The sequence below is a fragment of the Brachyistius frenatus genome, unplaced genomic scaffold (assembly GCF_029030835.1).
Source record: "Brachyistius frenatus isolate BFR_SWC_R1_liver_20210118 unplaced genomic scaffold, ASM2903083v1 Contig_126, whole genome shotgun sequence".
Classification (NCBI taxonomy): domain Eukaryota; kingdom Metazoa; phylum Chordata; class Actinopteri; family Embiotocidae; genus Brachyistius; species Brachyistius frenatus.
Genome location: NW_027210725.1, coordinates 615630 through 627500, shown reverse-complemented (window position 1 = coordinate 627500; position 11871 = coordinate 615630). Strand labels below are relative to the sequence as shown.

Genomic DNA, 11871 nt, shown 5'->3' with positions numbered 1-11871 from the left:
GCTGTTCAACCCGATTATGCGGATGAAGGGAGAGTGGGGGAGGGGGGAGGGGGGGGGGTCTCCAGAACCTCCGGAGCCCCGTTTGATGTTTGCTGCCGGAGATAAAGACGAGCGTGAGATTTCTTTAAATTAAAATGTAAATCCGACCTCGTTCCTGGAAGCTTTCAGTCGAAGGAACGCGGAGACGCAAACAAACACGACGTCACGTCCTGTTTTCAACCTTCACTGGAAAATAGGAAGAAAAACACATCTGGAAAGAAAAAGGTAAATGAGAGGAAACACAAGCTAACCCCCCCCCCCACCCCCTACGAAATCTCTCCTCTGACACGACATCTCTGACGCGACATCACTGACGCGACATCTCTGACGCGACATCACTGACGCGACATCACTGACGCGACATCACTGACGCGACATCACTGACGCGACATCACTGACGCGACATCACTGACGCGACATCACTGACGTGACATCTCTGACGTGACATCTCTGACGCGACATCACTGACGTGACATCTCTGACGTGACATCTCTGACGTGACATCTCTGACGCGACATCACTGACGCGACATCACTGACGTGACATCTCTGACGTGACATCTCTGACGTGACATCTCTGACGCGACATCTCTGACGTGACATCTCTGACGCGACATCACTGACGCGACATCACTGACGTGACATCTCTGACGCGACATCACTGACGTGACATCTCTGACGTGACATCTCTGACGTGACATCACTGACGCGACATCACTGACGCGACATCACTGACGCGACATCACTGACGCGACATCACTGACGTGACATCTCTGACGTGACATCACTGACACGACATCTCTGACGTGACATCTCTGACGTGACATCTCTGACGTGACATCTCTGACGTGACATCTCTGACGTGACATCACTGTCTTCTAGCTCTGGTTAGGTTATAAAATGTCTTCAGAGTTGGAGAACGACGACACTGGAGGTAATTTAAGAGAATGTTCCTGTTGTTCCTGAACACTGCTCCCCTCCCCCCCCCCCCCCACCTCCTCTCCTCCTCCCTCTGGAGACTATAAGTGCATTAGGATAAGAGCCTCCCCCTCCCCCTCCCCCCTTCCCTTCAGACTCTTTCAGGTCCGACTCTCTGGTCTTGCAGCCTCTGAGTGGGTTTGTGTGAAGGCAGCTGTTGTTGCTGAGCAGAAGGATATCTTCACATCCATTAGCAGCCATGAATCCGCTCAATACCATCCGATGTTCCTGTGACGACGGAGGCCGGCGGTTCACTCACAACACAACAGACCCACAATCACAAGAAACGTATCGACTGAACCTTCAGCGGAGAGCTTCCATTATTATAGATTTCCAAAGGAGGAGGAAGACATGATGACATGTTTCTCTACATATAGCGAAGATTTCTGAACATATATTTTACGTGAACAACAAGCAATAAAAGAAATCTGGGCTGTTTTCAACCATCATGAGGTTTTAAACTGCAGACAGTCGAGCGGAGAACCTCGAAGAGTCTGAAGCTTCATGTAAAAATACATTTTTCTTTGAGGTCTCTTTGTTTCCTGATGATTTCCTCAGAAATAACAAACTGTATATTTGTTGTTTGAACAGCCGTTATGAATCCTCCAGTTCAGATTTTGTCCGTCACCATCTTGTTAGTTCGGAGCGGTTTGAAACAGGACGTGACCATATTTGGACGAGCTGGGGGAGGAGCCAGCGGTGGATCCGACCGATCTGATTGGAAACCTGACGATACTACGTCCCGCCCACCGATAGCTGTAACCTGACTGCTCCACAGGCCTGTCAATCAAACAGACACGCCCCCAAAAACAGGTCTTCTTGAATCTTCTTTTCTAATGAATGAGGGATTATTTTCAGATGGACCTCCAGAAAACTAAGAAGAAGGAGTGACTTTAGCTAACAACACCGAGATAACTGATGGACACATTTTATTCACTTTGGATTTGATGAGAGAAGTTGAATGGGAGTCTATGGAGCCGGAGGCTTTTTGGAGCCGACCTCTAGTGGCACTCGCTGGTATTGCAGCTGAAGACACTTCTGGATCAGAACCATTTTACAGACCTGAAGCTACGAACACTTTTAGAAACAGTTTATATTCTCAACCCAGAAATAAAGAGAATCACATCCAGTTTACAGAAAGATGAGACCTTTAAATGGACGTAATCAGACTGCAGCACCGATCCGGGTCGCAGCGCTCAGCCACCAACCATCAGTCCTTCCTGTCACTCGTCTCTAATCACCCGTCCGCCACTCGAAGCTCCTTTAATTAACAAATCGCCTGACAACACGCCGATTGGCTGTCTGATAAATAACCGGCGGATCGCAGCTTCGTTCACGATTCAGACTTGACGCTGATTAATCTGACGCCACGTCCGTCTCCGAGGACGACGAGACGGGAAAACTCCCCAAAGAGAGCGGCTGTTCAAAAGATGAGCGTCGACCCAAACCGCTCGATGTCGGAGCAGAAGGTCGTTGAGAGAAACAGACGAAGCGTCTCCCTCATTAAGAGGCGCCTGGATTTCAATTATCACTGACCTCCATTTCTGGGAGAACAGAGAAAACATGAGGAGAAAAAAGGGAAGCTGGTTACGTAAGAGGGCGTTCATGGAAAATATTTTGTTTTCCTGTCGCTCGGCCGGTCAGAACAAGGAGTCCATTCTTCAGTGGTGGGCTGGATGTGGGCTGGATGTGGGCTGGATGTGGGCTGGATGTGGGCTGGATGTGGGCTGGGGGTCGGGTCGGGTCGGGTCGGGTCGGTCCAGTACCCTCCTCCATGTCTCTGTTCCACATTCAGCTCGTCTTCTTTCTAACAGACCCGGTTTGTGTCTCCGTGCAGATTTAAACTTGCCGTGTTAAATCGTTGCTTTTCTGTCACTTCTTGTTGCATTTAGTTTTTGTTGCTGGTTTAAAAGCTCGTGGCCCACGTTTCCCAGAATGCATCTGGGCTCAGAGGCTGGCAGAGATTCAGAAGTACGGTTCCTGCAAACTAACTTTTACTGTGATCATTGTTCGGGGCGACTGTGGGTTCAGATTGAAGAGCAGGTCGACCACTCGTGGTGCGGTTGGCGGTTTGATCGCTGCGTCCTTCGTCAAAGCACCGAAACCCCGAAACCTGGTCGACCATCACCGACTCGTCTGAGCTGAATGGACGCTCTCCGCTCAGAGGGAAGCTTGTGACGTGATGTAAATAAACTACCAGAATTGCTGCTGTGAGCTGTGAGCCCCCCCCCACCCCCACCACCACCTCTCCTTCTCTGTTGCGTCGAATTTGAAGATGAGTGAGAAAAAATAAAAACAGACGATTGCGGCGTTGAAAACGAGGAGCTGAAATACGAGTGCATCACAGATGACGCTTGTTTTAGAGAATAAAACAGAAGAGGATGCAGCATCGAAGGAGCGCAGGAGAGTTTGTGGCATACAGACCTTCAAAATAAAAGACAAGAAATACTTGGATGTCAAAATAAAATGTTCAGCACCCAAACGTGGAGCTTTGTTGTCCGTTTCTGGTGTTAAAAACTGAATTTCTTCACCATTCCTCACAGAGATGTGAATTTCTAATTAGAAAGCGTTTCCTGCAGGAGCTTCCAGCCTCATTAAAACAACCGCACACTTTCACTTCCTGTCACACGGTTCACAAATGTCCTCAAAACGCGTCTTTCTTTATGGGACAAGCTGCCAATCAAAACCTAAAGAGTCTGAGACTCCAGGAGGATGAAAAGAGGGAGAACATCTCCCATCTGACCTTTTACACACACACACACACACACACACACACACACACACACACACACACACACACACACACACACACACACACACACACACACACACACACACACACACACACACACACACACACACACACACACACACAGCACATTTGCCTCCACTCTGCATGCAGCAGACACACAAACAGCTCATTTGTTTAAACATCCATGAAGTCACAGCGTCGGCCTCGAGCCTTCGCTGCTGCTCCGATAACAATCTATGACTTTGATGATCACACACACACACACACACACACACACACACACACACACACACACACACACACACACACACACACACACACACACACACACACACACACACACACACACACACACACCCCAGAGTCAGGCTGCATCTCCAGCTGCAGCGATCACAGTTCACCATCATCTTTGAACTTGATGCTAACAGCATAAATTAGCATTAATCCCAAAACTGTGCAGGAATCCATACTGTGTAATCACCAAGGAAACAACTCTGTGTGTGTGTGTGTGTGTGTGTGTGTGTGTGTGTGTGTGTGTGTGTGTATTCTGGCATGTGAGCTCCTAACAAGCTGCGCCTGCAACCCCTCAACTCCCTATCACAACGGCCACTGGTGCATTCCTCGATGCTAACAACAGCAGGCCATCGGCATGGACTCTCTCACACACACACACACACACACACACACACACACACACACACACACACACACACACACACACACACACACACACACACACACACACACACACACACACACACACACACACACACACACTGTGCCGCTGTTTGTCTGCCCTATAAATAGACCATTACTTTGAAATGTAAGTATGCTTCCTAAAATCCCCCCACTCCACAAGAGCTCTCACACACACACACACACACACACACACACACACACACACACACACACACACACACACACACACACACACACACACACGTAATAGTCATAACATCGTCCAACAGAGCAGCGGTTCATGAAGAATTAAAGGAAAAATTGATAACCAATGAATTATTTCAGTTTTGTGTTTTGAACCGGCGAAGCGCTCGATTACAAAATCTGACTTTTAAAACAATTTGATTTAGTTTTTTTATCGTCTGACTTTATATTTACGTGTCATTTGTTCTTGTATTTTGGCGGAGTCCTCGGTGGCATGACTGTTTCCTGTTGTTGTCCAACAGCCAATCAAAGAAGACAAAGAGTTGACTGATTTTATAGCTTTTGTAAGAAAAAAAAAAAAGAGCAGTTTGCATTTTCTAACATTTTATGGACTCAACAATAAAAAAATTAACTTAAAATGCAAAAATGACATTAATTTTGAAGGAAAAGGTTTTAAAAAGCTGTTAATTCTGTGTTCGTTTTACGTCATTTTTCCATAAATTTCCAAATATTGCTAAAAACCCTGTTTGTTCATTTTTCTTGAATATAAAAAGACACATTTGCATTTTTCAGTCAACTTTACGAAGGAATTCAAAACTAAAACACCATAGATCAGAAACTGGCTGCTTAGTGGTAAAAACAACATTATTAATGTCTCTGCTCTTCTTAGTTTATCAAGTCCAAACTATAAACCTGTAAATAAATTGATGATTTAAACTGTGTGGGTGATTTTTTTCAGGCTGATTTCTGCTCCTCGTCACATCTGATGCACCGCGGTGCTTCTTCAGCGCTGCAGAGCTCATCTGACAACTTTGCGAGCTGCTCCCGGACCATCTGTGAGGAGTGATACCACGACGGCACTAATCCGGAGGGAGAGGAGACGGACGACCTCACCGGAAACCGACCTCGACGTCATCAGACCATAAAACGGCTTTTAAAGAGTTCGATACGAAACCGTTCGGAAAGATTAAAAAAATCAAATAAACTTCTCCGACTAACGAAACATCCGGCAGGAGAATGAAACGCTGGATGAAACGTACAAAACTTAAACTACTGCTCGATTCTGATCACACACCACGACACCTTAGAAACACTCGAAAACAAAACGGGAACAAGAAGAAGCCGGCGCTTCTTCATCAGTCTGCAGCCAAACATATTGAAATTTATATTTTCCACCATGTTCCAAAGCAGAAACTAGAAAAGACGAATCTTTACTAAAGTGATGGCAAATAAAATCTAAACATGCAAACAAAATTCCCTGATATTCCAGATCATGGCCCATTAAATGAAATTTTTTTTTGATATAAAATGTTATAAACTGTAAAAAAATGTATTGGCCAAATATCCAAAAGTTCCAAAACCGCCCTAAAATCCCCTGACCAATGGGAGCCCTGCGTTTATTCTACTGAAGGATCATTTCATGTCATTATATTCAACACATTCAGACCTGCGGCTCCGAACATGAAGGTTCAAGCTTCGCAAGCAGCTGAAAGATGATTTATTATCTATCTGTAATCTTTTACTTTTATCTTCCTACATAACTATAATATGTGAATTATGACCATCATACCTCAATAATGCCTCTAAGTTGCACATGCATGGTTGCATACATGTAAATGATCTGAGTGTTGCAACATAAACTCACCAAGCAGTTTATTAGGAACACCAATCTAATGTAATCCACTCCAGCAGCTCCTCGTGAAGCCTGCCGAGGTGATAACTCTTCTTTATGTTTATTATTAACGATGACGCACTGCACTGCGTTATAATCAGAGGTGTTCCTAATATTTTGCCTCTTCCACCTCTTCAGACTTCACCTTGAACAGTAGAAATTTAGTAGTTTAAAATGGAACTTACTGATAGAACTTTGTAGTTTGGCTTTCTGGAAGAAATTATACTTTCTTGATTCTTGTTGTTCTGGTTTTGTACCCTCATGGTTGAAATGAACTTATTGTCAGTAGCTTTGGATAAAAGAGTCAGATTAATGTAAAGTAATGTAATCTGCTATTTTGAGATTTTATTGACATTTTCAGTTAGAAGAAACATAAGAAAAAAACCTTCGTTAATTGAAGCCTGAATATTATTAATTTAAAGTTTTACTGCCGCACCATTAAGATGGTCACGAACGTACGACCGGTGAGGTTGGGAGTCAGTGAACGCACCGCTGCAGATGTTTTCACACATACAGGGATGGAAATTAGCATATTTAGCAGTGAAATCCATCCCAGGATTACTGGGGCTGGTTTTATGGCTGGGATTACTGTGAGCATCCCCATCACAGCCCTCCAGTGACAACAGGAGGAGATCAGACCTGCCCAATTATACTGACACACACACACACACACACACACACACACACACACACACACACACACACACACACACACACACACACACACACACACACACAGGGTACACACTCCACTCTGAACATCTGTGAGCCTCCAGGAGAAGCAGCCATATGCCACCCACATTACAGGAGGGGGGAGGGTGGGGGGGGGGGTCAGCCTGAGGGGCTCCTTAATTCTCTGAGTGGTGGTTGAAGTGTCTCCTATCAGCGGGTCAGAGGAGCCTCCAGTCTCACTGACTGACAGGCTGCCGCTGAACGAGGCGACGGTTCGATACCGCTCCGAACAGAGTCGGTGATGCTGAGGAGCTGAACACAGCAGAACATCTGCAGACAGCTCCGGAAGTCCAACTCAAACACCGACCAAGCTACTGGTTTAACACCAAACACACCTCAGTCCGAGTGGCTTAAATTAGCAGCCACGTCAGAGTCCGGGTTTAACACCAGAGTCCGGGTTTAACACCAGAGTCCGGGTTTAACTGAACCTCCTGCGTCTTCTCCCGCGTGCACATGGTGATCTCCGACACACACACACACACACACACACACACACACACACACACACACACACACACACACACACACACACACACACACACACACACCTCCGGTCTTCGTGTCTTACCGTGCAGAGGAGGAACCGGAGACGGAGCTGCAGAAATTATAAATCCGTAGTTTGTGTCCGCATGTCGGCCGGAGGAGGAGACGGAGGAGGAAGAGGAGGAAGAGGAGGAAGAGCAGGCTGCTGCTGCGAGGAATAATCCGACTGACAGTGACAATAAACCGGAGAGCAGCAGCAGCAGCAGGAGGAGGAGGAGGAGGGAGGAGGGAGGAAGGGAGGGGGGAGCTACCCGAACCAATTAGAAACAGTGAGCCTGATTGTTGGAGTGTTTGCAGCAGCTCCACCCGACGGTCTGCTTCTAAAGTGAAATGAAACCATTTAAAAAACGGATTGATCGTGAAGTCAAACTGATCTTACTTCCGGTGTGGATCCAGTGTTTTCAGCCTTGATGCCAGCTCCTCTGTCCGACGGGCAGACCCCAGATCAGTGCAGCCGATTTCCATTTTCAAAGATGAAGTCTCCATGTGTCTCCACCTGCTGCCACCTAGAGACAGGAGGACGTTATTACACACGAGGAGGAGGAGGCGGAAGGGGCTTAGTGTTAGTTCTTCTACAGACTACAGACTAGATATAAAACTACAGACTGGATATAAAACTACAGACTAGATATAAAACTACAGACCAGATATAAAACTACAGACTGGATATAAAACTACAGACTGGATATAAAACTACAGACCAGATATAAAACTACAGACTGGATATAAAACTACAGACCAGATATAAAACTACAGAATGGATATAAAACTACAGACTGGATATAAAACTACAGACTAGATATAAAACTACAGACCAGATATAAAACTACAGACCAGATATAAAACTACAGACTGGATATAAAACTACAGACTAGATATAAAACTACAGACTAGATATAAAACTACAGACCAGATATAAAACTACAGACTGGATATAAAACTACAGACCAGATATAAAACTACAGAATGGATATAAAACCACAGACTGGATATAAAACTACAGACTGGATATAAAACTACAGACCAGATATAAAACTACAGACTGGATATAACACTACAGACCAGATATAAAACTACAGACTGGATATAAAACTACAGACCAGATATAAAACTACAGACTGGATATAACACTACAGACCAGATATAAAACTACAGACTGGATATAAAACTACAGACTGGATATAAAACTACAGACCAGATATAAAACTACTGACTGGATATAACACTACAGACCAGATATAAAACTACAGACTGGATATAAAACTACAGACCAGATATAAAACTACAGACTGGATATAAAACTACAGACTGGATATAAAACACAGACTGGATATAAAACTACAGACTGGATATAAAACTACAGACCAGATATAAAACTACTGACTGGATATAACACTACAGACCAGATATAAAACTACAGACTGGATATAACACTACAGACCAGATATAAAACTACAGACTGGATATAAAACTACAGACCAGATATAAAACTACAGACTGGATATAAAACTACAGACCAGATATAAAACTACTGACTGGATATAACACTACAGACCAGATATAAAACTACAGACTGGATATAAAACTACAGACTGGATATAAAACTACAGACTGGATATAAAACTACAGAATGGATATAAAACTACAGACTGGATATAAAACTACAGACTGGATATAAAACTACAGACTGGATATAAAACTACAGACCGGATATAAAACTACAGACTGGATATAAAACCACAGACTGGATATAAAACTACAGACTGGATATAACACTACAGACCAGATATAAAACTACAGACTGGATATAACACTACAGACCAGATATAAAACTACAGACTGGATATAAAACTACAGACTGGATATAAAACTATAGACTGGATATAACACTACAGACCAGATATAAAACTACAGACTGGATATAACACTACAGACCAGATATAAAACTACTGACTGGATATAACACTACAGACCAGATATAAAACTACAGACTGGATATAAAACTACAGACCAGATATAAAACTACAGACTGGATATAAAACTACAGACTGGATATAAAACTACAGACTGGATATAAAACTACAGACTGGATATAAAACTACAGACTGGATATAACACTACAGACTGGATATAAAACTACAGACTGGATATAAAACTACAGACTGGATATAAAACACAGACTGGATATAAAACACAGACTGGATATAACACTACAGACCAGATATAAAACTACACTGGATATAAAACTGACCAGATATAAAACTACAGACTGGATATAAAACACAGACTGGATATAAAACTACAGACTGGATATAAAAACACAGACTGGATATAAAACTACAGACTGGATATAAAACTACAGACTGGATATAAAACTACAGACTGGATATAACACTACAGACCAGATATAAAACTACTGACTGGATATAACACTACAGACCAGATATAAAACTACAGACTGGATATAAAACTACAGACCAGATATAAAACTACAGACTGGATATAAAACTACAGACTAGATATAAAACTACTGACTGGATATAACACTACAGACCAGATATAAAACTACAGACTGGATATAAAACTACAGACCAGATATAAAACTACAGACTGGATATAAAACTACAGACTGGATATAACACTACAGACCAGATATAAAACTACAGACTGGATATAACACTACAGACCAGATATAAAACTACAGACTGGATATAAAACTACAGACTGGATATAAAACTATAGACTGGATATAACACTACAGACCAGATATAAAACTACAGACTGGATATAAAACTACAGACTGGATATAACACTACAGACTGGATATAAAACTACAGACCGGATATAAAACCACAGACTGGATATAAAACCACAGACTGGATATAAAACTACAGACTGGATATAAAACTACAGACCAGATATAAAACCAAAGACTGGATATAACACTACAGACCAGATATAAAACTACAGACCGGATATAAAACCACAGACTGGATATAAAACCACAGACTGGATATAAAACTACAGACCGGATATAAAACTACAGACCGGATATAAAACTACAGACTGGATATAAAACTACAGACCGGATATAAAACTACAGACTGGATATAAAACTACAGACTGGATATAAAACCACAGACTGGATATAAAAGAGTTTATAGCTTCAGGTCTGTAAAATGGTTCTGATCCAGAAGTGTCTTCAGCTGCAATACCAGCGAGTGCCACTAGAGGTCGGCTCCAAAAAGCCTCCGGCTCCATAGACTCCCATTCAACTTCTCTCATCAAATCCAAAGTGAATAAAATGTGTCCATCAGTTATCTCGGTGTTGTTAGCTAAAGTCACTCCTTCTTCTTAGTTTTCTGGAGGTCCATCTGAAAATAATCCCTCATTCATTAGAAAAGAAGATTCAAGAAGACCTGTTTTTGGGGGCGTGTCTGTTTGATTGACAGGCCTGTGGTGCAGTCAGGTTACAGACAGACATTAAGAAACTTTCAGAGTCGCTGAACAACAAACAATAAAACCTTTAAATCATCTGTGCAGCTGAGAGATGAAGGAGCTCCTCCTGAACCTCCTGAACCTTCTCCTGCTCCTCCTCCTGAACCTCCCGAACCTCCTGAACCTCCTCCTGCTCCTCCTCCTGAACCCTCCTGAACCTCCTCCTGCTCCTCCTGAACCTCCCTCCTGAACCTCCTCCTGAACCTCCTGAACTCCTCACTGATGCTGTTCACGAGGAAACTGTCTCGTTCTGCTCAAGGATTTATGAAACTGAAGGGCTGCATGTCATGAGGCAGAAAGAAAGAAAGAAAAGAATAAACAGGTGTATGACACACGCACGCACGCACACACATACACACACACACACACACACACACACGCACGCACACACACACACACACACACACACACACACACACACACACACACACACACACACACACACACACACACACACACACACACACACACACACAGTCCACCTCGCACCTATTGTCAGCATAGTTATATTAGGAACTCTGCTTGTGTGTGTGTGTGTGTGTGTGTGTGTGTGTGTGTGTGTGTGTGTGTGTGTGTGTGTGTGTGTGTGTGTGTGTGTGTGTGTGTGTGTGTGTGTTCACTGGCAATTGTGTGTTGAAGCTTTTGTTTAAGCTATAACATAAATATTTATAATTATAATAATAATATCAAGATTATTTTTTCAAGAAACATCTTAAAATCTACTTTTTAATCAAGATTAGATTACTGTTAAACATATACATTCAATTTTTGTATTT

The 11871-nt window shown here is 43.1% G+C and overlaps 1 protein-coding gene across 2 annotated transcripts in view; it reads right to left on the bottom strand.

Moving 5' to 3' along the window:
• Nucleotides 1–7770, bottom strand: part of pcbp4 (poly(rC) binding protein 4) — an 88412-nt gene extending 80642 nt beyond the window's left edge. For both annotated transcript variants that reach the window (XM_069714121.1, XM_069714122.1), the window contains exon 1: nucleotides 7623–7770. The gene's annotated coding sequence lies outside the window, so the exon portion shown is untranslated. The remainder of the gene's footprint in view (nucleotides 1–7622) is intronic.
• Between the last annotated feature and the right edge of the window lie 4101 nt (nucleotides 7771–11871).